The sequence below is a fragment of the Cervus canadensis genome, chromosome 6 (assembly GCF_019320065.1).
Source record: "Cervus canadensis isolate Bull #8, Minnesota chromosome 6, ASM1932006v1, whole genome shotgun sequence".
Classification (NCBI taxonomy): domain Eukaryota; kingdom Metazoa; phylum Chordata; class Mammalia; order Artiodactyla; family Cervidae; genus Cervus; species Cervus canadensis.
Genome location: NC_057391.1, coordinates 12,184,250 through 12,210,821, shown reverse-complemented (window position 1 = coordinate 12,210,821; position 26,572 = coordinate 12,184,250). Strand labels below are relative to the sequence as shown.

At 49.5% G+C, this 26,572-nt stretch overlaps 1 protein-coding gene across 18 annotated transcripts in view; it reads left to right on the top strand.

The window, feature by feature from the left end:
• The first annotated feature begins 339 nt into the window (after positions 1–339).
• MEGF11 (multiple EGF like domains 11) overlaps positions 340–26,572 on the top strand; it is a 382,331-nt gene continuing 356,098 nt past the window's right edge. For all 18 annotated transcript variants that reach the window (XR_006269888.1, XR_006269889.1, XR_006269890.1 and 15 more), the window contains exon 1: positions 340–600. The gene's annotated coding sequence lies outside the window, so the exon portion shown is untranslated. The remainder of the gene's footprint in view (positions 601–26,572) is intronic.

Sequence of the window (26,572 nt, the reverse complement as noted above, 5' to 3'; positions counted from 1 at the left end):
TAAAGATGGGAAAAGGTTAAAAGGAGGAGAAAAATAGTAAAAAGAGGTAGAAAGGGGTTAGAGAGAGAGAGAGAGAAAAAAGGAAACGGAGAGAAAAGAGGGAAAGAACGGAAAGCTGGGTGTGGGGTGGTTGTTGGCGGGAGGTGAGACGGGAGGTCAGGAAAGGTTGAATCGGAGAAAAGGGAAACCGAAGGAAAGCTAGAGAGAGACGCAAGGAGGAAGAAGAGCAAGCGAGAGAGATCGAGAGAGCAGGGTCGGAGAGGAACCGAGAGGGAGAAGGAAAAAAAAAGAGGCAGGAGGTGGGGGCGGGGGGTAGAGATCGGAGGGAGGGAGCCGCGAGCAGGGAGGAGGGAGGCTGGGAGGGAAGGAGGGAGGAGGGACCGAGGGACGGAGCGGGTGGGGGCTGGCTCGGTGGCGGCAGCAGCAGCCGCGGCTCCAGCCGCCCGCCGGTTCGCTCTCTCGCCCGCCGTTCCCTCCGCTCGCCGGCCGGCTCTGGACTGCCAGCTGCTCCGGCTCCTGGCCCGGCGCTCCGGCGCGGTTCGGGCTCCGGAGGACAGGACCGCAACTGGCCGGCTGAGCCCCGGGCGGGCCGCGAAGCAGGTAGGTGGCTGGGCGGGGACGGCGAGGACGCGGAGCCGTGGAGCGCTGGGGGCACACGGGGTCCGGGGCTGGGGGGTTCTGACCCCGGGGAGGGGGCTTTGCATTCCCTCGACTAACTTTCCACCGGCTCCGTGGATCCCCGGTGCTCAGCCGGGGTCCGGGCTGCGGAAGCCGAGTTCGGTGCGGGAGGAGGTGAGTGTGGATAGAATGCCAGGGGTCCGGGCAGGACGCGGGGCGCCCCGGCGCGGGCTCTCTCTCCGCAGTCGGGACGCAGCACCGGCGGCGGGGGAAGACCCGAGCGCAGCGGCGCGGCGCGGTTGTCCCGGGGAGGGCGCCTGCCCGCCTCTAAGTCTGGGGACTCCCACCTCCGAGCGGCCCCTGGCGCGCCGAGGTCCGCGTGCAGAGCCTGCGGGGCGCGGCCAGATCCCCCGCCGTGGCTAGCCTTGAGCCTAGCTACATGTAGCCGAGCCCCGGCAGGTGCCATGCGCACTTTTGCTTTTTAGAGGCGCGAAACCGAACGTCTATTTCCTTCTTTTCTCGTCCCGGAGTCCCGACTCTCTTCGGGGAACTCCCGGACGCCCGACCCGGGCAAGTCCGGGTCGACTCCGCGGAGGTCCCTACTGCCCGCGGCCGTGACCCCAGATCCCGAAGTTGAGAGAAGCGAATCACTGCCAGTGCGCGCCTGGAGCGCGGTGCCGAAGTTCCCAACTTCTCGCCCAGCCTTGGGGGGGTGGTGTTGGAGATGGGGGTGGTTGGTGGTTGTGGCCCTTTGGAGCAGCAGACGCAGACGCTTTTCCCCTGCACTTGGTTTATTTTCCTGATTTGCTTGAAAAAATACGAAGAAAAATATACAAAATCGTTCCGCTCGGGACTCAACGTTCATCTGTGGGACGGAGCCGCCCCCTCGACCGGAACCTGGGAGCGCCGAGCCTTGGCTTGACGGTTCTTGGAGCCCCGGCTCTTTCTCCCGACCTGGACTTCGGGGTTCCACCCTAGGGTAGCCGCTTCTCGGGATCCGTCCCCGCTAGCCCGCGCTGCGAGGCTGGTCTGACTCCCTCTCGTGTGGTCGTGTTCTTTAGAAAAATATTTCGAACTGTCTCCGCTTCAGGATCTCCCGCTCCATCCCCCCGGGCCTGCAAAGCACGAGGCCTCGGGCAGGTTGGAGGAGGCCTTTGGGTGGTTTGGGCTCCGGGCCATCTCAGCTCGCTCTGGCCAGGGTACTCTTGCCGGAACATCAGCGCCCCTTCTGCGCTCTGCCGGGAAAGCATGGGTTAATGCTCCGGCCAGGTGTCGGCGAGCGCAGGCTTGCAGGGGGCGTCTTTCCGAGCTGCCCGGGGCGCGAGTCCTCCGGTTCCCGGAGTCCGGGAGGCTGGACTCAACCCAGCTGGGCTTCTGCGGAGCTAGCGGGACCCCGGCTTCGCAGGCCTCTTTGTTGGAGTGCTGTTGGAGAGGTTTTTTTTGAAGGGTTTAGAGCCTGTTTCGTGGGACTGAGAGCTGGGGCTTTTTGGAGAGGGTCCCTCGGCCCTTGTCCCCTGCCAGTTGGGCGGGGTCCCCGAGGGCGTCGAATCCACCGTCACCCCATCCTCAGCTCCTTTGGCGGGTTTCCCCTAGTGCGCATCCGGCTCTCTGCGTTGCTCACACGTTCTTTAAGCCGCTAGAGATTCAAGATCCACGACTGCAGTCTCCACCTCTTCTTCCCAATTCACAGATCTGCAAAAGAAGGCCCAGAGAAGTTGAAAGGATTCGCTTATAGCTAGTTAAGGGTGTAAGGGAACGGTAAACCAGGTCTCTTGACTTCTCATTCAGGGATCCCCCCTCTCCCCCCAGCACTCTGTGCTAACCACGTTCTCAGCGCCCGGCAAGTGTTCCCAGCCAGGCCACTGTAAGCCCTTTGCAGGCTGCAGGACTCGGTGTGCGTGAGGTTAGAGGCAGAGGGCTGGTCTCTTGTTAGGTGCTGGGCTCCGATCACCCCCCAGGACAAATCACTTAGGTACAGTTGGTCCAGTATCTATCCTGTGCCTGCACTGAAGTCTGGGGGTAAAGGGAGCTCTTAAGACTCTGCCCAGTCCCATAATGTGCAGTCTACAGAGAAAGAACAGTCACTATTTTGTGGCCAAGGAGGGGGGGTGGGGGCAGTACAGGCTTCCCGGGTGAAATCACTGTTTGGAGGGGAAGGGCCCAGGGTGGTCCCTGGGGAAAGGAGGGTTTGGAATTGAGCCTTGGGTAGGTTTCTAATTGAGGGAGTAGGATCACCTGGCTTGTGCATGAGGCTGGAGTCCTGAGAGGGTAGAAAAGCTCTTATTAAGTGTCTGGTCAAAAGACAGCAGAGTCAGGACCAGTGAGAACTGGCCTTTGAGTGAGAAACAGGAGGGCAGTTAGAAGACCCACTGCTTAGAAATCATGCCCAGAACCTGTGGTCAATGCCTTATCATCCTTCAGCTCCCGCCTCTCCTGCACGAGAATTCTAATATGCAAAAACAAAAGACACCCCCCCACACACACCTCAGAAAGAACCCTGGCCCAGAAGTCTTCTAGCTCCAGATTCAAGGTGAGCAATTGGCTGAGTGCCCTATGAGCCAAGGGTTCTGGCTTCAGCTGGGAAATATTCAGTCTCTTGCTTTTCCTTTTCCCTTTTCTCCTTGTTCCCTGGGGTTTGAAATAGTTTCTTTGCCCCTTTCCAAACATAACTTTTAGGTACTTGAAGGTTTGGGGCTTATGATTGAACTTACTATGGACAGTGCTAGGAAAACTTAGTCAATAAACAGTTCTTGAGCTCTTGCTTTGTGCCAGGCAGTGGGCAGACAGCCATGAACCAGTCAGGCAGAGTCCCATACCTCACGAGGCTGGCATTCTAGGTGTCATCCTCAGGCTTAAAGTCTAGATGTAGAGTGGAGGCGAACATAAGCGATGTCTGAAGAACTGCTGAAATGGGGCAACAGAACAGAACAATCCCGAGCCTCCTCTCTAGTGGTTCAAGGCTCTGAGGTAAAAAGGCTTGAGGCTACTGGCTATGGGAATTCAAAATTCTGTGGGCTACCATGACTCTGGCTCCTGGTTGCCAAGGGTAACCCAGAGGCAGCTGCAGTGATGACCTTAGATGTGGCATTGGAGGACTGCTCTGCAGAGCTTCTGCCAGTCAGAGTATGGTGGGAGGGAGCTGTTGAGCACTGGCAACTATGATCTTGCTAGGTATCCATAGAGACTGGTGCCAGGTAACCACTTACTTCTTAAATTCCAGCACCCACAGCTTCTTGGTGAACGCTGTAGCCCCATTGTACAGATGGGTAAATGGAGTCCTACTCTGCAGTTTGAGACAGTTATTCAGAAAGGAACCCAGGCTCTGAAAAGTCCAGGTATCCCTTATCCCTGATTCAATTTACAATAATGCTCTTTGCTTCCTGTTTTATAGACCAGTGCTTCTCAGACTTCAGTGCAGCACGCTTGCTTGAACACAGATTGCTGTGTTCCACCCCCAGAATTTTTGATTCAGCAGGTCCAGAGTGGGCCCAGTAATTTGAATTTTTAACAAGTTCCCAGGTGATGCTGATGCTCTTGGCGCCAGGACCACAATGAAAGAACTACTATGTGAGAACAAGGGAAAGGGAGTGATTTTCCTGAGATGATGCAGTGAGGGAGCCTGGAACAAAGACTGTGATTTAGTTCTAAGAACTCCAAGAATTTGCCTAGGGTTGATCCCCTCCGCCTTACCCACCAGGAGGCCTTAGAATTAAAAGAATATTTTGTCTTCATCAGTACATATACAGAGAGAATATATTGCAATATAATTAAGGAATAAATAGGTGTCCTGTGTTGGGATGTAGACTCGATGCCCTGTGGCTCTGTGGGGGTTTATTTTAGCACTGTTATAATTGAAAAGATGCCATCCACTCCAAGAGCCCCTCATGAAACTTTCATGGCCCCAGTGGTCATTGTCCAAAGAGGCATGTCTTCTTCATTTAAAAGAAAGTCAGAGAGATTGCTTCTCCTGCTAATGGGACTATCTATGTTTCATTTGACAGCATCTATGTAATATGTTCATAGGGGACAGAGGAAAAAGTTGAATAGTTGAACAGACAAGCATTGGAGGAAGTCCACCTCACAGGTTTACAGATGTTTGTGGAACATTTCAAAATGTTTTGAAACTGTCTGTCTGTTTCACCTGTGTCTCTGATGTGAAGCTGTATCTCAGCAGGAGAGTTTGTTTCACCTTAGTGGGTTGGGTAAGTGTAACAACACATTTTATCCCCAATGTGTTAATTAGACCCAAAAGAAAAGAATTATAAAAGAATTGTTCTCCTAAATGCTGACATTTTTCATCTGGATTCTATTTATTGATTATTTTACAGTTGAGAAGGAGCAAAAAAAAAATCCATGTTTTTATAGCAAATAAAGCCGGCTGCAGTAATTATGCAGGCTCAACATGTCTGTTCTGGAGCAGGAAGTTGGAATTCAGCCTGACTCTCAAACATTTGGGTGAGATCTAATTGAGAAAGACATTTCAAAGAACAAATATTTAGGAACGCGGACTTTCAGTGATGGTCTCTGTGGGCAAAGTGTGAGTCCGTTGCTTTTGGCTTGATCCTTAGAGGTGGGGGGAGGCGATGGGCAAGGACCTGGTAGAAATGTTGAGACCAACAGTGCAAATGTGAAGCTGAAACTTAGAGATAATCAGTGAAGCTGAGTAAAAGGAAGAAAGATAACCGATGAGCAAAGGGAGAATCAATTAATCAAATATAGATTGAATACTTATTGAAGGTCCAATCTTGGGAAAGGCACAATGAGGGCAAGGAACAGGATTTTACTTGTTATGTATCTGCCATAATGCTTGGCTCAGGTACTGTAGTGATAAAAGCCCTTGATTGGTGTGGGTATCAGTCAGGGGTGCATGTAGCAAAAACCTGGATTCAACTGGCTGAAACAATTATGGCTTAGCATCTCCTACTACAACAGATGTGGGCTGTCTGCCCCAAGCTTAGTTCTTTCAGTGGTTCAACACATCATCAAAGATACAAATTCTTTTCATCATTTCTTGGTCTCAAGGTCACAAGCTGGCTGTAACAAATCCAGGTATTACACCGTTACGATGATGTGCAGAGGCAGAAAAGGCAGGAGGGGAACCTTAACCAGAAGGCTCAGTAGACTTTCCTGCAAGTCTCACTGGCTGAATTGTGAGTCACATGTCCATGCATAAGCCAACCACAGGCAAGGGAAGGAGACCACCATAACTGGTTTAAAATAATCTTGATTTGTTGAGTCTCAGAAATGAAAAAAATTAGAATGCTTTTGGAAAAAAGAAAGGAGCAACCAACAATACCTGCTATAGCATTTAAGACTTGGGTTTTAATTTTTTGTACTCCTTAGCCCTGTGACTCTGAGCAAAGTATTTTACTTCTTTGGGTCTTATTCATCAGTGTAATGGGAATTTATTGGGAAACTAGATATGATTTAACTCAATAACTGCATTTGATTAGTATGTAAGAAGCATAAAGTTATTTGAAGATTTGATCTCTGACATTGAAGAATTATAATCTAGTGCAGCAGAATTGTAAGGTCTAGACCATGTAGACTATCAAATAATCAGAGAACAGAACAAGAGAGTCAGAGAAGGCAATGGCACCCCACTCCAGTACTCTTGCCTGGAAAATCCCACGGATGGAGGAGCCTGGTAGGCTGCAGTCCACGGGGTCGCTAAGAGTTGGACACAACTGAGCGACTTCACTTTCACTTTTCACTTTCACACATTGGAGAAGGAAATGGCAACCCACTCCAGTGTTCTTGCCTGGAGAACCCCAGGGACAGGGGAGCCTGGTGGGCTGCCGTCTATGGGATCACACAGAGTTGGACACGACTGAAGTGACTTAGCAGCAGCAGCAGCAGCAGCAGAACAAGAGAGTAAATCAATAATTGTGACTTGCAGGCCAACCATGGTATGAGGAGTATAACATCAGTGGGAGCCACAGAAGTTAGAAACGACTTCTTAGAGGAGGTGGTTCATAGTGCATACTGGAACTCTAGCATCTTAGTATGGATGGGTTATGAGCTTCTGCCCAACTTACTGTCTCTTGCTTTTCTTTTCTCAGTGGTGAAATGGGACCTTAAGCCAAGTTGGGTTCTTATCTCTTTTCTGTCTTTGACAGTCCAAATATAGTCTGCTGCTCTGGGAGGCAGTCACAGTGACTTCCTTGCCAGTCTTCAGTTCCTGGTTTCCACTCCTTTGAACGGCCCATCAGTCTCCAAATCTCATACGTTTTAGTTGCTGATTAGATACTATTATTATTAGGATATCTGGCTGCTATCATAAAGTCTATATGCCTAAAGTGGAATCTAATGTCTTCCCATCTCTCAAGCCATCTGCCCTTCTGGATTCTTCATTCTTGTTGTTGGCAGCGCCGTCTTCCCAGATGCTTAGGCTCAAAACCTTAGCAACACTTCTGATGCCTGCCTCCCTCTTTTTCAAATATTAAAGCACTGACTTTCTTTTCTCTTCATTATGTTTCTTGAATATAAGTCCTTCTTTCTGGTATGAGACGTTCCCTTTGTGCAGGTTCTTTCTATCTCATGCTGGGTGATGGCAGTAGCCTCCTGCTCTGATCTCCGAGCCGCAAGCCATAGTGCCTTGGGGTCGTGGGGCCAAACGACCAGAGAATAAATCGACAATTGTGACTTGCAGGCCAACCATGCTAGGAAGAGCATTCTATGGTGCTCGGCAAACAGGATGGTCAGTAATTAGAGTACAGAGGTGGTGATGAGCCTAGAATACGTGCTACAGACCCATGATATTGCCTGAGGTGCTATTTCACAGCTTCTCTTATCTCCCTCCAGGTCATCCCCAAATGTCATTTCTATCCACTCATTACCTTACATTTTTCCCCACAGCACTCACTGGATGAAGTGCAAACTCCTCAACAGACCCCTGTAAGTCTCCGCAACTTGCCTGCATCCTTTCTCCTGGTGGTGCGGCTCACTATCACGTCTGACTCTGCTTCAAATTCTGCCTTTCTCTGTGGTTAAGTCAAACCACCCTTTCCTTCAAGGCCAGGGTTAGAGCTGCATCCTCATTAGACCATCCCGGACCACCAGAGCCCATAGTGATCGCGAAGCATCAATCTCTCCTTCCCCTGAATTTCTGTAGCAGTTATTGCTGACACCACAAATTCGGTACTTAACAATACGCTCTGGGGTCATTGTTCAGCATTTTATTGCAATGCTCCTCATCTTCCCAATTGGATGTAAGGCTATCAAGGTCTGAGATGGGGTGAAAGCGAGTCCTTCTTTGTATCCAGTTGTGACCTGCAAGCACAGGGCACTTCAGTGAATATTTATTGAATTAATAAATCAGGAATAAGGGGAATAAGATTATTTACCTGAAAAGTCAGTTCATCCTCATCGTTTTTTTCCTTAACCTCAATTTGGAGAAGAGACTCACTTTGATGAATGCCTGCCTGCTGTATGCCAGGCACTTGTTTAGGTGAATTTTAGGAGCTGTTTGAACTCAGCCTTGTAACCACCCTTGAGGTTGGGATTATGGTCATCATTTTACAAATGAGGAAGTGGAGGCTGGGAGAGGTTAAGTGGCTTCCAGGCTTACTCAGCAGCGGGAGGCAAAGGGAGGGCAAAGTCAAGTTCTCTCTTCTACGCTCCATTTCATACATCTTCCGGATGTTCTCCTGACCTGTGGGTGCCCTGTTATCCCAGTCTCTTTTTCCCAATTGCTCTGTCCCCCTTCCTCCTTCCATCTCTCATCTCTGATGAGACTCAGGCCCTCACTGGTGTGCCAGGGGACTTTTAAAACTGTGACGTTTACCATGACTCTTTCCTGAAGATCTTCCACCCCCTGTTATGTTGTGGCTTGTTTTGATCTCTTACTTTTTGGAAAAGAGATATTTTATTTATCTATTTGGCTGCATGGAGTCTTAGTTTCAGCAAGTGGGCTCTCTAGTTGTGGCCTGGCGGGCTTAGTTGCCCCATGGTGTATGGGATCTTAGTTTTGCAACCAGGGATCAAACCCGTGTCCCCTCCATTGGAAGGTGGATCCTTAACCACTGGACCACCAAGGAAGTCCTGATCCCTCATCTTCTTATTAATACCTTGACTATCTTTCCTGCCACCCTCAAGCCTGATCCTGAGATTCCTTTAAGAGCAAAAAATGTTCTGCCAGTGGGATCAAGCTGGATCTGAGCCAGCTTTTCTGAACCCCTACACCCTCCCTTTACGCCCTTCTGACCCTTTGTATCCACCCACCCTCACCTGGTACCACTCCTGTTCTGTGTCTCCACTGTCTTACCTGTGGAAGGAAAACACTGCTGACTTACCAATAGGGAGGAGGTCTCTGCTACCTCCAGGAGCTATGAGTGGTGTTCTTCAGCCCCTTTTAGCATTCTTCTTTCCTTTCATTCATTCATTCTGAAGACACTGATCATTGATCATATACTCAACATAGCAGGGAACAAAACAAAGCCCTTGCCTTCAGGACTTTTCACTGAAGTGGGGGAGACAGGTGATAAAAAGTGAGCATACTATATACTTTGTGCCCATTGCAATAGATGGTGATGGAATGCAGTGTGGTCAGGAAAGGCCACTCTAATGGTGACAATTGAGCAGAGACTGAGAGGAAGGAAGCCATGTGGATATCTGGGGGTAAGGGGTACCTGAAATGCAGAGGGAGTAGTAAGTGCAAAGGCCCTGAGGTGAGAACTCCCTTGGTAAGTCCAAGGATAGGCAGGAAGGTGGCAGTGGAGAGAAGGAGGGGAACTTGGGAGGAGGTGAGGGCTGCCCATCTCTAGCTTCTTCAATGCCTCAGGAACACTGTCATCCTCTCACAGCTGTGACCACTGGCTGAAATGACCACGTCCCTCCTCTCAGCCAGGTCCCACTCAATCTTCACATCTCAGCTCTGGCACCCCACCTTCTAGGGATTTCCATCTCTGCTATCTCTCATTGATCTACCTCTTTCCTGAGTTGCTGTAACTCCCACCTCTCTACTGCACAACATAGCTCTTAATTACCTGCTGCCTGGTTCACCTTCTCCTGGGCTCTGTCTGTGTAGGTCTTACCTTTCTAACAAACTACCTCCTCAAAACTGGTTTAGTCCTTCTCCCAGAAGCCAGCCCTGAGCTGGCCTCAGTGTCTGCCTATCAGAGATGCTGGTGTCAGAAGTGGGAAAGGGCCAGGCTCTGCAGAGATCTGTGGGTGGAACCTTCTTCATTCATTATCCCTTCACAATAGATAGGAAAACTTTTATTTTGAATCTCCTTGGAACACTTTGAGCTGGGAGCCTCTGCTTGGAGCTGGCATAGGATCTACCTTTCTTCAGGACTTGGATAAAAGTTTGGCTCTGCTCGGGGGTGAGGGAGAGAGGAACCAGGATGCAGAGAAAGTCACTTATTAGCCTTTATTCTTCAGTCAATATGAATATTCAATAGGAATACTCAATGTTCAGAATAATATGCTTCAGGAGTGAAGGAAGAAGGGATTTACCTAAGATTTCTGAGACTTCCCTGACATCCAAGGTCGGGATCCTGAGTATGGAGACTGACCGATGAGTGACCTTGGGCAAATCACTTAACCTTCACCTACTGCAGTTTCTTCTCAGCCAAACCTCCCCTCTTCCCATCCACTGTAGAAGAAAATGAACAATAACCCTGATTTTTACAGACTCTATCTACTTCCCAGGTTGTTCTCTGCATTAATTTTTAGGCCAATGGTCTTAAAACTTGAGAAGTGTAAAGATGGCTCCATTTTAGAGGGAGAAAATGCTTCCCACAGACCTCTAATATTGTCTTAAATTATTAATATAATAATATTTAAATCTATATAAACAGGAAATTAGACATCAACAGCTTAGGCTTATAACTCATACATAATCTTAGCGCTCAAACAAGTTCATAAATTAAAATGCAAACTACAAAGCCATTAACATTCAGATTAACAATATTAATTTCACATGATAGATGCTGTTATGGTGCTAAGCTAAATCAGCCCTTGTGACATGATCATGGTTTTGGTCGCTTACTCCACCACATGCGCTGTGGTGACTCAGGTCTCCCAGTACTTTTCTTAGCTGGAATGTTTGTTCTTAACAACATGCTGAGGAATCATCTGGCCAGACCTTGGCACAAAAGCATTTGTGTGTTAGGCGGCCACTTTTTTTTTTCTCATTAGCCCATGACAATTAAAGGAACTCTAGGGCAACTAAAGGAATTCTAGTGCAACAACAGACACTGAGGCAGAGCTGGGTCTTCAGACTGAGTGTGACTCCTTGAGCCCTGAAATGAAACCACAACACCAGGATGATCCTTTGGTGCCTAAGGAGCTCCAGCTTGAGAACAAATGTTGAGCGCTTGGAAACAGCGCCCCCAGTGGTCTGAAAGAGTTAATGCTAGAAGTGAGGCTGATGGTTCTGCAATCCTAGTAACAGAAATGTTTGGTACTTTTGTTTGGTACCATTGTCTCAAGGGGTAGGTAGAATAGTGTTAGCCCCGTTGCACAGATGAGAAACTTGAGGCTCAGAGAGATTGAGCAGTCAAGGTCCCATTGGACATTGGGATCATCTGGACTCCATCCAGGTCTGTAGGACTCCGAGTCCCTGAACTTGCTAACAGGCTTCACGGCCTCCATCCTACAGACCCTCACCAGGTTTCAAGGTGCCTTGAGTGATTAGAATACAAGGACTCTGGAGTAACTTGAGAAACACTAGATTCTCCCAGTGGACTCACAGCTTTCTGGTGGAGTGGTCAGGGTGTTATTTGGTGCAGAAAAGAGGAATGAAGCCAGTAAAGACAGAATAATGGTTCTCAGATCCTCCAGTGGATGGCAGTAGCAGGAGATGGTGCCTTCCCTGAAGGCACTTGGGAGGGGTGGATACCAGTGATCCCAGGAGAAAAGATATCTTAACAACAGCTACCTTGATTAGGGCTTCACACTTTAACAAGCACTTTTTTGGTGCATTTATTTTCAAGTTTGTCCTTTTTTAAAAATTTTATTTTTATTGTGATAAAATACACATAACATAAAATTTGCTACCTTAACCATTTTGAAGTGTACATTTCCCTGGTATTAAATACTACATAATGTTATGTGATCATCACCACCATTCATTTCTATTACTCTCTAGTGTGTATTTTACAACAACTTTGCAAAACAGGTCGCCATCCTCAAAAACGGGGGCTCAAGTGACTTGTCCAAAGTCACACCTCAAACCTGTGCCTGCCTCTCAACTGTGACCTTGAGTGATAATGTTGGGGTTGGTTTCCCAAGGGCCTGTGGGGGGCCATGTGGGATGGCCAAGCTTTCTGAGGTAGGGGCTGAAAGGGATGACCTTGAAAGAGCCGTCCTGGAATTGATTCTGCTCATTGGTCAGGGTTGGGATGACTCACCCCTGTGTATCTGGGATATGCCTTTCCTCGCATCAAAAATTATTTAAAACCTACTCCTGCCCTTGGAAGCTGCCCTTCCCCTGCCTGACTTGATTGGTTTATCATCCAAGCTTAAAATAACTACAATAAATAAAAACACCCCAAAACTTTTTATCCTGCAGTGAATGAGCAACAATCTACATATGCAAATAAATGGCATGCCTGTCCCTATGAATATTAATTTGGGAAGAGAGCTCAAGGCCCTAAAATACACTCAAAACCATCAATGTGGCATTTTGCAACTGTTCTAGCTCGCTCTGAAATCACAGTCTTATTATATCTTAAGGTATTATAAAATATAATAAGCTCCAAGCTGACATCCCTTTTGAACCTCTGAGGCTACCAAGGGGACATAGATATCTCAGGTAGGCAAGCTGAGAGGCCAGGGCTGGTGGCTGAATCCTGACTCCGGGATTGTGGCTGCCCTTGTCCTACCCTGGCAGGGCCCAGGCCTTAGCTCTTCTCAGATCCCAGCATTAGCAGTGAGTCCCCAAGGTCAGGGGACAGTTCTGGGGAACACTGAGGGGTAACTACTAGTCTCAGGGAGATGGAAGGTGGGCGAGGTAGGGTCCTTGAGAATTAGCTTGTTTACCTCTCAAACAAGGCAAATGAGGGAATTGAGACCCTGGGACAGTGGGTGACTTGCCCAAAGTGACATGCTGATTTAATAGAGAGTGAGAAATCTTATTCATTTTTTGCTCTGAAAAGCACAATTCCTTTTCTGTGTGTGTGTGTGTGTGTGTGTGTGTATGTGTATGCATGTAGGAAGTGGTGGGCAGAGTGGCATTTAAAGTTTGTATACTTTGGGGGAAAGCATCATTTTTCTAATGTGAACATTCACCCTGAGACAGGCAGAGACTGAAAATCTAGTCTTGTATCCCATTTGGATGGAAAGAAATGATTGCCTTCCTTCCCCAGGAGACCTCCAAATTAGATTATACAAAGGCCAGAATTAATGTAAGGTTGCGTGGTAGGGCACACCCCAGGCAGAGTGATGAAAGGGCCGAATGGAGAAGGGCAGGAGTACCTCTGAGGAAGCCAGAGGTTAACCATTGGCTCGGGAGGACCACAAGGTGGAGGAGGAAGAGCTGGCAGTGATGTCTGTGTTCTTGCCCAGGGAGGCTGTGCTGGGGGAGGGGAACGATGTGGCTTCATGATGCCCTCCCTAGCGGGGTCTCCTTTTGTGCTACTTTCCTGTAAGCTCTAGCCTATCAGCTCACCTTTGGGCCTCCTTTTCCTCGTCAGTATTTAAATATCGGAATATACACCCCCGCCCCTCCTTAACTTTGCTTTGTGAAGATCAAATGAGGATTTCAGGTTCCTGCATCTTGCCTGGTGCGAAGTAGGTATTCAGTTGTTCTTGTTGTTTAGTTGCTCAGTTGTATCTGACTCTTTTGTGACCCACAGACTGTAGCCTGCCAGGTCCTCTGTCCATGGGATTTCTCAGGCAGGACTACTGGAGTGGGTTGCTATTTCCTTCTCCAGGGGATCTTCCCAAGCCAGGGATCAAACCCACGTCTCCTGCTTGGTTGGTGGTTTCTTTGCCACCAAGCTACCAGGGAGGACCTAGGTATTCAGTACCTCTCGATTTCTTTCTTTTCCTGATAGATTGATCAGACTGGCTCTGCTGGGTCAGCATGGAGGTGTGCGCTTCTGTGTCTGTGTCTGTGTTAGTATGTTTTCACTAGTGTGTGTCTGCTTCCATCCATGTGTGTCTTCAGATGTGTGGTGGAGTGGGCAGATGTGTGAGTCTGTGTCTTTGTGAGTGACTGGTGTCTGCGTGTCCGAGTTTCATGGCAGCATGCCATTTCTGTGTGTTTCTGTGGGTGTTGTGTGTGCTTTAATGGTGTGCTGGTGTGGTGACAGCAGTGTTGTGTGTGTGTGTGTGTGTGTGTGTGGTGCAGTGTAGGTGTGACTGGAAGAGTGCATGGGGTTTGGAGGGTTCACGGTGCCGTGGACCTGGGTCCCCTCTAAGGTGCTCCCACCCAAAGCCCTCGCCTGGTTCTGGCTCCAGGCCCTGACTGCCCAGGTCCACTCACCTCCACCTCCCTCTAGAGGCCTCCGGGTGCCTTCGCCCTGGCCTGGCCTTGGGTTAGTTGTATTCGAGTTTGCATATTACATGCATATCATTTGCATTGTCTACATAGACTGTGCTTTCAGTTCTGCACTTTTCAAGGTAAAATGGAGTTGCTCTTCTTCAAGGTCATTATGTTAAGAAGTGTGGCGTTTGCTTTTACTCTTTCTGGTCCAGGACTCCCTCTCAAAACTGGGTGACTAGGGCAGGATGAAAGCTCAGAAACCTCTGCTTGTCCTTCCTTTGAACAAAGGGATTGGTCGGTGGATAGAGGTGCTGGGACCCTGGGAGGAGCAGCTGGGGAGGACACGTTCTTATTCCACGGTAGTTGCTTGTGACCAGAGCCAACTGTGTCATATCAGAGCTGGAGACAAATACACTCCGACTTGCGCCCTGTTGCCTGCTTCTCAAGCACCCACCAACATCCCCCTGTGGGGTGTAAAGGAAGGGTCACTTTGGACGCTTCAGCACCTTTGTACCCATATTTGGCTGGGGAGGACCTCATGGGAAACAAAGGAGCCAAAGATGTTTTTTCTATTCAAACACCTCATACATTATATACACATACACACACATATTCACTTATTTTCTTCCAGTTTTATTTAGCTGTAATTGACATATAGCACTGTGTAAGTTTTAGGTGTGCAGCATAATGATTTGACTTACATACATCATGAAGTGATTATCACAGTAAGTTTAGTGAACATCCATCATCTCATATAGACACAATTGAAGAAATAGAAAAAATATTTTTCTCTTGTGATGAGAACTCAGGATTTATTCTCTTAACAACTTTTGTGTGTATCATAAAGCCGTGTTAATTATATTTATCCGGTTGTATATTACATCCATACCTAGTACAGAATTAATAATATTTCTAACACCACAGTAAATACCAACCTGAAAAGCTTCCCTAGGAAGGCTATATTCCCAATGTATCTTCCTTATGGGCCATCACTGTGCTCTACATTAGCCCTTTAGATATAAGCATTGAGTCCCGGCTGCGTGGTTTCTGGCATGTTACCAAACGTGTCTGAGCACCTGTTTTCTCATCTGGGAAAGGGACAGTAATAGCACTTAATTCTTATAACAGTACATAGGGTTGTTGTAAACATTACACGAACAGTGGAGGTAAAGGGCTTGGCTTAGTGCATGGGACATAATAAAGACTCAGTAGGTGTTAGCATCACCAGTTCTCATGGGCTCCATTTGAAAGCAGAGGTTCTGTAGCATGTCTTTTACGCCCTAGTAGCAATTGTTTATCAGATGCTCCTCAGACTAGCAACAAGCCTGAATCCCTTCAGTGTCTTTCAGGAAGTCAAGTTCCCTGGGCTGCTTTTACCTTTCCATGGGTGGAAGGGTTTCCAGAAGCAGCATGGGAAGCAGGAGATTCTTGGGTCTGTGTCTCCAAGGATTTGGGTCACTTCCCCCATCAAAGGGGTAGCTGTGTCTGATTTCCTTCTCAAAGTCATGATTCATCTTCTCTTTGGATCTTTGAGTAAAGCCCTGCTGGCACCAAAGGCCATCCACGGCTGAGTAGATTTTAGGTTCCCAGAAAACAGAGATTAAGGCAAAACTTGGTGCTGTTGCTTCCCCTGGGGTAGGGGTGCAGTCCCAGGCCAAAGAGAGTGAGAGGAAAAGGAAGGTATGCAACAAGGGAGGAAAAACAAATGCCAACCAGCCACAGCTTCACAAGGAAGGGAGGAAGGAAAGCCAGTTGCTTCCTCACAAGAGATGTTTGTGGTTAAGCCCAGTGGAACCAGTGTGACTCAGACAGTTTGCTTAGGGTGGAAGGGAGAGACTCTATCTGCCAGGATCTGGTCTCTTGTTGCTCCCTTGCATTTCTGGGTCACATCACCTGGTCCCTCTGGGCAGCCACTGGGGAAGCCGAATCCCAGACCCTGTAGATGGTGTCTCAGCGAGTCCAGAGGTGAGAAGAGCCAGCCCCTCCTCTGTCCACTGGAACCTGGGCAATGCTAGGGGAGGCTGTGCCAGGGTCTCACCCCATGGGAGAGGTGGTGGGATAGAGGTGGTGTTAGATGAGGTGCTGGGGTGGCAGCCTGGTTCTCCTGTGAAAAAGTAGCTGATGGATGATGTGGGAGGCAGCTGCGGCAGAGCCAGTCTGGGGAGGCACTGAATGGGCTCTGATTCAGCCACCATCACTCAGTTAATTAATGCACGTGTGGGACCAGATGCTGGAGTCTGGACCTTCCCCTGCAGGCAGCGGGGAGCCATCAGCATTCCTGAGCAGGTGAGAGACCCACTCAGTGCTCAGTGATGACAGAGTATGTGAATCTGCTCAGACCACTGTAACACAGTACCACAGACTGGGTGGCTTAAACAACAGAAATCCATCTCCTTGCAGTTCTGGAGGCGGGAAGTCCGGGATCAAGATTCTAGCCAATCTGAGTTCTGGTGAGAGCTCTCCTCCTGGCTTGCAGACAGCTGTCTTTTTGCTACCTGCTAGCATGGCTTTTCCTAGGTATGTGCTCAATCACAGGAGGTGGCAGGGGGAGAGAGGTAGAGAGTGCTTTCTGGTGACCTCCTTAGAAAGACGCTAATCCTATCGGATCAGGGCCCTACCCTCATAACCCCGTATGTACATGCATGCTTGCTAAGTCGCTTCAGTTGTGTCTGACTCTGTGCAACCCTATGGACTGTAGCCTGCCAGGCTCCTTGTCCATTGGGTTCTCCAGGCAAGAACCCTGGAGTGGGTTGCCATGCCCTCCTCCAGGGGATCTTCCTGACCCAGGGATTGAACCTTTATCTCTTATGTCTCCTGCATTGGCTGGTGTGTTCTTTACCACTAGCACCACCTGGGAAGCTCTCTTATGACCTCACTTGACCATAAGTACTTCCTTACTCCAAATACTTACTCCAAATACAAGACTCTTGAAAGTCCCTTGGACTGCAAGGAGATCAAACCAGTCCATCCTGAAGGAAATCAGTCCTGAATATTCACTGAAAGGACTGATGCTGAAGCTGAAGCTACAATACTTTGGCCACCTGATGCGAAGAACTGACTCATTGGAAAAGACCCTGATGCTGGGAAAGATTGAAGGTAGGAGGAGGACGACAGAGGGTGAGATGGTTGGATGTCATCACCAACTCAATGGACATGAGTTTGAGCAAGCTCTGGGATGGACAGGGAAGCCTGGTGTGCTGCAGTCCATGGGGTCACAAAGAGTTGGACACGACTGAGCGACTGAACTGAACTGAACTCCAAATACAACTGCTCTGGGATTAGGGCTGAAACATAAAAATCTTGAGGGGGAGGGGCACAGACATTCAGTCCATCACACAAGGGTTATTTGGAGAAGGTCTGTTTTCAAGTCTGCTTGTCTTTGCCCACAAAAAGTCAGATGGGGACTGCTGCCAGAAGCCCTGGTATTCCCATCTCAGGTCAGGGTAACGGAGGCTGAGAGATCATGGTTGCCCACAGAGTTTCATTCAGCAGTGGGAGAAGGTCCTTTCTGGGTCAGAAACCAGAGTGCCTGGGTTTGCATGTCAGCTCTGCCATTGAAAGCTGAGTGACCTTGGACAGGTGACTCAACTTCTAGTTATTCAACACATGTTCATGGAACATTCTTCTGTGCTGGACCCTGTTCTAGCTGCTGGGGATACAGCAGTGAATGATACAAGATGAACAGATTGAAACCTGTGCCCTTGTGGAGCTTACCTTCTAGTGGAGGCAGCCAGCCTATGAACAAAATAAGTTAGTCAATGATAGAGCATGTTTGAAGGTGACGGGAGTGGGGATGGGAATACAGTTTTAAATAGTGGTTAAGGAAGGTCTCAATTAAAAGGTGACATTTAGGGCTTTCCTGGTGGCTCAGTGGCAAAAAACATTCTGCCTGCCCATACAGGAGACTCAAGTTCGATCCCTGATCTGGGGAGATCCCACATGCCACAGAGCAACTAAACCCACGTGCCCCAACTATTGAGCCTGTATTCTAGAGCCTGGGAGCTGCAACCGCTGAGCCCATGGGCCACAACTAGTGAAGCCCGCGTACCCTAGAGCCTCTGCTGCACAACAGGAGAAGCCATTGCGATGAGAAGCCCGTGCACCACAACTAGTAGCCCCCACTCACTGCAACTATAGAAAAGCCCATGCAGTAACAGCGCAGCTGGAAGTAAATAAAATGATAAAGAAGGCGACATTTCAGTAAAAGCACCAAGGAGGTGAGGGGGGGCAATGCTAATATCTCGGGGAGATCTTTCTGTGCCTCAGCTTCCTCACCTATTGGGGTTATGATAGCACCTGCCGCACAAAGCTGCTTTGAGGGTTGAGTTAATCCATGCAGAGCCTTAGCCCGGGCCTGGCACACAGTAAACACTCATCAATGTTGCCTGGCATTATTGTCACTGCCTCTCAGGTAGGATCCTGTCCCTGCCATCTCCGGGCAGCATGCCTGGGCTCCAGACTACAGGGGTTTCGGTGGCCTTCATCTCCCCAGGAGTCAGAGCGGCTCTCCTCCAACCCTCCCTGTCTCCTCATTAAAAGGGGACACGCACCCTTGCAGCTTGAGAAGCAACACATGCATTTTCTTTTTACTCGAACATCTAACTCCCAGAGGGAATTGCAGAAGCGCCTTTAGCAGTATCCAGGCTTAGGAAGCAGCTTCCAGCCTTTCTCTGGAGCATCTGCAGACTGAGTTGAGCAGGTGTTTGTGGCCCAGCTCAGGGCTGGGCTGGGGGGAGGAGTCACCCGCCATGAAAATCAGACCCCCGGCAGTGGGGATGTGGGGCCCTGTCCTGTTCTCCCTGCCCCAAGTGACTGAGTGGCTGCCCACTTCTCATCAGCAGGCGCCGGGAGTTCCTTCAGCAATTGGGACACCATTATTTACTGTCGCAGAGATTTTTGTGGCTGTAATTTACCATCACTGTGAAGCCGGGGACCTGAATCCCAGTAGCCCTCAGTATAGATATTGCATCTAATCAATCCTCTATTACTATGCAAATACATCCTATAGGTTACTGATGTCTTTTCCTTTCAAACACTTAATACATAATTAATGGTATTTCTAATGCCATGGAAGACACCAACCCAAAAAGCTTCCTGCTATAATTTATACCCACTCAGATAAAAAGATTGGTTTATTGGTTCACTTATCATGCAGGAGGGTACCTCTCCTTGCCCACCCCAGGAAGGGGCCGAAGTGTGGATGGACCCGGCAAGCACTGGGAGGGCAGCGTACCCTCCAGATGGCAGTGAGAGGAGCAGAGGATGGCTACGTGTGGGAGGGTATGACGTGCCAGCTTCTCTATGGATCATCTCATTCAGTTCTCTCACACCGACCTATAAGGGAGGTCTTCCTGTTCTCCCACTCTGCAGAAGAGGAAACTGAGGCCAGAGAGGTAATATGACCCAAGGTTAAACGTGGGCCTCTCTGTGGGCCGGTGGAAGGCACAGGAGAGCTTGGAGGTCCAGGCTCAGACTGTGACCTGTGTGACTTGCGCAAATGGCTTGACTTCTCTGAATCTTAGTTTCGTAACCTGTAAAATGGTGGCCAGAGTTGCTCCTCTACAGGATTACTGGAGAATTAGAGATAATGACATGTGTTAGGCACCGAAAACATGCTTGCAGTTTTCCTTTTCTCCAAGTGAATAGTAGAACATTACATTTTTTCTGGCCCTGCCGTGCAGCATGTGGGATCTTAGTTCCCCGACCAGAGATTGAACCTGTGCCCCCTGCAGTGGAAGCATGGAGTCCTAACCACTGGACCACTAGGGAATTCCTGAGAACATCACTTTTGAATGCATTGTTTTGGCAGCACGGTGGTTGTTTTTGGCAGAGAAAGTGATTGGGACGGAGACAGGCGTTGGACAACCTGTCTTCAGGGAACACACCTTCTCTGGGCAGACTGGGCTCCATGAGGAAGAAACCGCATCCCCAAGTCCCCGTGGGGAGCCTCGTCCCCCGGCTGTGGGTGGCACCAGCCTTGAGAAGGCAGTGCACCTGGTGAAAATGAGCAGACTCAGTACCCAGTGTGATGAGGCGCAAGGGGGGTCGGCACCCAAGCGTGGAACCTGATGGTGGGGGCAGCTGCGTGAGGGCATCAGTGCACGCAAGGTGCCGCGTGGCGGGTGGGGTGTGGGCCAGGCCCAGCTCGAGGAGGGGCCTGAGAATAAGGAAGGAGGTGAATTTTGAATATGAGGTGGTAGGCAGCACAGTCCAGTCTTTCCCAGGCAAGGGGTGGGGGTGGGTTGCCCATCTTGGCTCTGTCTCTCTGGCTGTCCGCTCTCACAGGGAGGAAATGGACCTGGGTGGGCAGAGCCTTCTCCCCAACCTAGGGCAGGAAGAGAGATGGAGGCTGAGCAGAGGCAGGAGGGACTGGGGTGCTTGGGGATGATGAGGAAACTGCCTGTGAACTGTGGCCAGCTGGGTGCAGGGGCTTACCGGGGACCCCTTGCAGCTCAAAGAACTGAGACTCAAGTTGCTTTCCTCCTCACCACGCCCTTCCTCTCCCCAGCCTCAGAGCCCCCAGGCTGCCCCCCGCTGTTCCTTGTTCGACCAGTCTAGCCCCTAGCAGACGTGGCTTATGCCCCCAGAACAAAGAGCTGCTCCTCATTCAGGGGCCCTCGGCTTTGCCTTGACCCTTCCCCATCTTTTGCTGGGGGGGGGTCTCCCTCATTGCTTCCTGTCCCCCTAGTCCACACTCCTAATGGCAGGCAGAGGGATTGTTCTAAAGTGAAAACTGGACCATGTCCCTGTCTTGTCGGAAACTTTTTAATGGTTCCCTGTTGCCCTTGGGATAAAGTCAAAACTTATTAGCACGGCAGTCAAGGCCTGGCTGCCTCCGTCCCCTCTCCATAATCTACCCTGTGCTTTATGCTTGGTGATAACAACCTGTTTCCACTTCCCGTCTCCCAGAACACGCAGTGCTGCATCACCCCTGAGCCTTGCTCACGCTGTTTTCTGACTGCAGTGCCCTTCCCTGTTTCCTTTGTCTGGCTGCCTCTTACTGTCTTTCAAAATTCAGCCCAGATACTGCCTCCTCCAGGAAGGCTTCCCTGAACTCCTCTCCCTCCACTGGGTTAAGTGGCCTATATTCCTGCTCCCTTGGCACTCTTCTTATTTCAGTCTTGTAACTGCAAAACCATAGCAAGGGGCTTAGGAGCAGGGATCTGGTCAAAGAGGGACTCAGTATCTAGTGCCATCCTTGGCACCTTGGGCTAAAGATGTGTTGTTAGACTGAACTAGGACCGTCCTCATCCTTGATATGAGGCCCTGATGCCTGCTTGTGGCTCTCCCTGACTACTGGAGAAGAGGTGGAATTTGGCTGCTGGATTTTAGAGTCTGTCAGTGTTCTGAGCACCTGGAAGGTCTTGGGGAGTGATGGGGTGGAATGATATTGAGGAACCCTCAGAGACTGGAGAAATGAGGAGGATGATCCAGGCAAATGAGACACCTGGGTGGGTGAAGTCACTTAATACAATGTTTCCATTTTCCCTCCTGTTCATGTCTTTGAATGTGTGACGTATCATATTTGGGATTTGAATTGTTTTAATCAGCTTCCTACTTTTGATCCCCAACTTGATCTCCCCTCCCCACCATGTGCAGCAAAAGGGACGTATGAAGAGGAAATCTTCAAAAAGTAGGAGCCCCTGCAATGGTCTGCAGGGAGACAGCGGCACCCCTTTTCCCACCTTGGGCAGAGTAGGAGTCAAGAGGTGGCTGCGGGGAAGACAAGGCAGTGTGACATCCCCAGCTTCTGAGCTCCACGGTGGGAAGGGCAGAGAGGGCCTGGTTCTAGGCCAGGAACTGCTCCGGGGCTCCCCGGCAGAGCCTCTGTGTCCTTCTGGGTATTTTCCACCTTTAATTTCTCAGCATTTTATGAACAGGGAGTAAATCAGGATCCCACACCGACTGCTTCATGTAAAGGATTAATAAACTGGAGATTTACGGGGCAGTGGCAGAGGAAGGCAGTGAAAGGGAGAATGAAATGAAACTTGGTTCCCAAGGGGCGGGGGCTGGCTCCAGGAGCTCCCTCCACTGTGGGGGGGTCTGCTGAGGGCCCTTGCTGGGATCCTTGTCCTTCAGGGCTTGATGGCCAGACTGGGCTTTGGCCTGTGTTTTCTACCTAGGTTTGACTCTGGCAAGCCCAGACTCAAAGGGATGGAACCATCCCAGGGTCTGTGGAACTTAACAGACCAGCTTGGTATCTAATCTTTAGAGGGGCATAGAGATATAAGGTCTGGGCCTGGACTCTATCTAGAGTTCACATTCTCTTTGTTACGTTGCAAATAACAGAAAAGCAGGACCCCATCAAGGTACACAACAAGAACCTAGATCCTTTCCATCTCTTTGGCTGCTCTCCTCAGCATGTTGGCTCATCCTCATGTTAGTGCCTCATAGTGATGAGATGGCTGATGTAGTTCTAGTCATCACATTCATAAATGACAGTGTTCAGTGGAAGAAGGGGTTGTCCATCTCTTACTGGGCCTCTCCTTTTATAGGCAAGGAAACTCCCCCGATGCCCTCCCGCAGGCCAGAATTAGGTCATGTGCTCCGTCCTAGACCAATCACCAGCATAATGTAAGGAATTACTGTGATTGGCTTAAAGTAATGAAATTCCACTTGAGTTATGCTTCCCTGAGTCATGGTGGAGAGGAGAGGGCACCTGGACAAAAGTCAGGCACTCTGGGGATGAGAAAGTTGATGTGGCTACTGGGTAAGCACTTACTGCAGTGACTTTGGGTAATTTATTTTAGCTTGTTGAACCTTCAGTTCAGTTCAGTTCAGTCACTCAGTCGTGTCTGACTCTTTGCAACCCCATGAATCGCAGCACGCCAGGCCTCTCTGTCCATCACCAACTCCTGGAGTTTAGTCAAACTCATGTCCATCGAGTTGGTGATGCCATCCAGCCATCTCATCCTCTGTCGTCCCCTTCTCCTCCTGCCCCCAATCCCTCACAGCATCAGGGTCTTTTCCAATGAGTCAACTCTTCACATGAGGTGGCCAAAGTATTGGAGTTTCAGCTTCAGCATCAGTCCTTCCAATGAACACCCAGGACTGATCTCCTTTAGGATGGACTGGTTGGATCTCCTTGCAGTCCAAGGGACTCTCAAGAGTCTTCTCCAACACCATAGTTCAAAAGCATCAATTTTTCGGTGCTCAGCTTTCTTCACAGTCTTAGTAAAGTGATAATAATAGTACTTGTCTTATAGTGTTGTGAGGATTAAATGTGATAATGCATGCTGAGTGCAGACCCAGGTGCCTGGCACACAGTATGTGTTAAGTTAGGTGTTCATATAGAAGTAGCTGAGTGAAGTCAAGCCCACTGATTACCCTGTTTGTGTCAGCACTGTGTCAAATGAAGGTGGTGTTATCTCTGGCAGGCTCACACCTGCCTGGTTTATTACGGTCCTAACCCCATGGCATCCTTGACGGCAGCATGGACTAGGGTCCTCCACTCACTTGTGGCTTTGGTGAAGTCAGTTCACTTCTCTGAGCCTCAGCTTCCTCCCCTGTACAATGGGGACACTATTACCCCACAAGATAGTTGGGCATGTTAAGGAAAGGAGGCAGGAAGTATGATCCCTTGCAGGGGTAGGCCCTGCATGCTCTGACCTCGGTGAAACTCCCTGGCCTTCCTCTCCCACTCCCCTCTTCCTGTGAGCGCTCATTTCAGAGGCTGAGGTCTAAGGTCAGGGTCCGTTCCCTTGGGGGTGATAAGGTGGAGCAGGCTATATCAGTCAGCGTTCAGGTCCCCAGGGGACTGGGATGCCAGGCAGGGAACAAGGCCAAAGCCCAGAATGTTAGAGGGACCCACAGACCAGGGGCAAAGGTAAAGCCAGAGCTCAGCTCTGGGCGGCTGCCCAGAGTTCCCAGAGGACTTCGCTTATTTCTCTGGCGTTGCTGGTCTTAGTTGCAGGTAGGAGCTTTGATTATTTTTCAGTTGTGACATGTGAACTCTTAGTTGCATCAAGTGGGATCTAGTTCCCTGACCAGGGATCAAACCTGGGCCTCCTGCCTGGGGAGCATGGGATCTTGGTCCCTAGACCATCAGGGAGATCCTTCTCTGGGGATTAGATGATGAGTGTCTGATTGCACAGCTAATTCTAGCCCCTACCATCTGCCTTGACTGAGGCTGGTCCAGCTGAAGGGAAAGGCCTCCTGATTGCAGCTGACCAGGACTGGGTGGGGAAGGGGACAAAGAAGCCAATGGGCTGGGAAATTGCTGGGCTTGATGGAGGTGGTCTCTACAGCCTGGGGCTCTTGTTGCCCCTGGGCCATCCTTGACTCCTAAGATCTGCACCTGGGGCGAGTTCAGCTCTGCAGGCTCCCGGCCAGAGACCGTCAACTGGGGCAGTTCAGTGGACTGGTTCTGAACAAGGCCTCCACATGCACCCTCTCCCTGGATTCAGAGCTCAGCTCTGTCACTCATCATCTGGGTGATGTGGACAGAATCCCTTCACCTCGGTGTTCCTCAGTTTGCCCCACTGTAAAATGGGATGTAAAACAGAACCCACTCCAAGGGTTACTGTGGGGAGTGGATGTGGGTAGACACCCAGTGTGGGGCCTGGCACACAGTAAGTGCTCAATGAGGATTAGCTGTTCTTGTTTGAGGATGATAAACAGATGTGTTTCCAGCTTTCATAGAGCAAATCATATTTTCTCTTCCATGGCCCATGGCCTTGCTACCGAGGAGGAGAAGGGTGGAGAGGAAGAATGGAAAAACCCTGCTTCATTAGTGATTGTCAATACAACTGTCCAAAGGGCCTGTGAAACTGCCAGAAAAGCTGGTGTGAGCACAAAAGTGTCCAGAATTGGATTAGCAAAGATGGGAGGGGTGGCAGCTTGAATCAGCAGCTCAACTCCTGGCTCAGGAGAGGTTTGGAGCACGGCTCCTGTAGAGAGCTTGGGGGCAGCCTGTGCAGGAAAAGCAGCCCCGTCCCCCACCCCCGTCTCCTAAAGGAAGCCTTGTGGGGCCCTGACATGATTTGGGAGCCCTGAGAGCCAGCCTCTGTTTGGGCCCCATGTACCCTCTCAGCATTGCTGACAATGCCTATTCTGACTCAGCCATTAGCTAGAGACTGCCCCGCATCCCACGATAGTCCCTCACTTCCCTTGCAGATTATGTTTGTCCACCTCTTGTCACCCAGGACTCTGCACACACCCAGCAGGGCTCATCTGTGGTGCAGGTTTTCACGTGGGTTTCGCTTGCTTCGGGTTCTGATGTCTGGAAAGCCCTGCTCTGGGGGCTGGCAGGGGTCTGGGTGCATTACAGGGCTCTTCTGTACTGAGGGTCCGATGTAGTTCAATGTTTCCCAGCTGTGTTCTAGGGAACACTAGCTCTCCAGAGTGCTCTGTAAAGGTTCTGGCGAGTTCTGCAGGAAATGGACTGGATGGCTTTGTTTAGCCCTTTGTTGAACTTATTTAATCACACATCTTAGTTTCTTCAGAACCCTTTTAACATCCTAAGGAGATGGTGTTACTGGGACCCACTTTGAGTAGCAGTGATGTAGAAAAGAGAGCAACTGACAAAAAGCAGGGATGCCACCTTGTTCTCCGTCACAGGGGTCCACACAGACTGAGTGATGCGGCCAGCCCGCCGCTGTCTCTGGGTTTCAGTCTCTTCAGCTTTAAAAGAAGACTGGAGATGACCACGCCTTTTACTTGGCTTACATAGTATAGTGTTTTTGTTTTTTTTAAACTCTTTACGATGGAAAATTTCAAATCGATCCCCAAGTAGAGAGAACAGTGTAGTACACACCCTGTCCACATCACCCTACTTCAGCAGTAATTTGCATTTTGCCCATCTTGTTTCATCTATGCCACCCCACAAACTTTTTATAAAGATGATTTTGAAGCTGATATAAAATTAAGCCCATGAAAGTGCTTTGCCGTCTTCAAAGTGCTATACAAAGGTAAGACATCTATCATTACTGTTATTAGGTTTATTATTTCTTATTTCTAAAGTTCAAAGTGCTGCAGAAATGGAAGGCATCTGTCATTGTCATTATTATTCTGCTTATCATTTCTTCCCAGTCTTATCACCAAAAATGCCCAATCATGTGGATACTTATGGAACTCCATTTGTAAGAAGGTAGGGTGAGCTTAGATGGCATGTAAAGCTTAAAACCCAGCCCTGTTCCCGGCGGGGCTTACAATCTAGTGGAGGGATGAGACAGACTGAAGGTCCAGAAGACAGCCTGGCAATGCCTGGTGGGGCCTGGGCAGTGCCAGACGAGGGATTCAACAATTTTGAAGCAATTCAGGAAAGGAAACGAGTAGAAGGCCAAGGGGTGTCTAAGTGTTCAAGTGTTAGTCACTCGTTGTGTCCAGCTGTTTCTGACCCCGTGGACTGTCGCCTGCCAGGTTCCTGTGGAATCCTCCGAGCAGGAACACTGGACTGGGTTGCCATTTCTTCCTCCAGGGGATCTTCCTCACCCCAGGATTGAATCTGTGTTTCCTGCATTGCAGGCAGATTCTTTACCAACTGAGCCACGAGGGATGTCTAGTTGGAGCCTTTTCCTC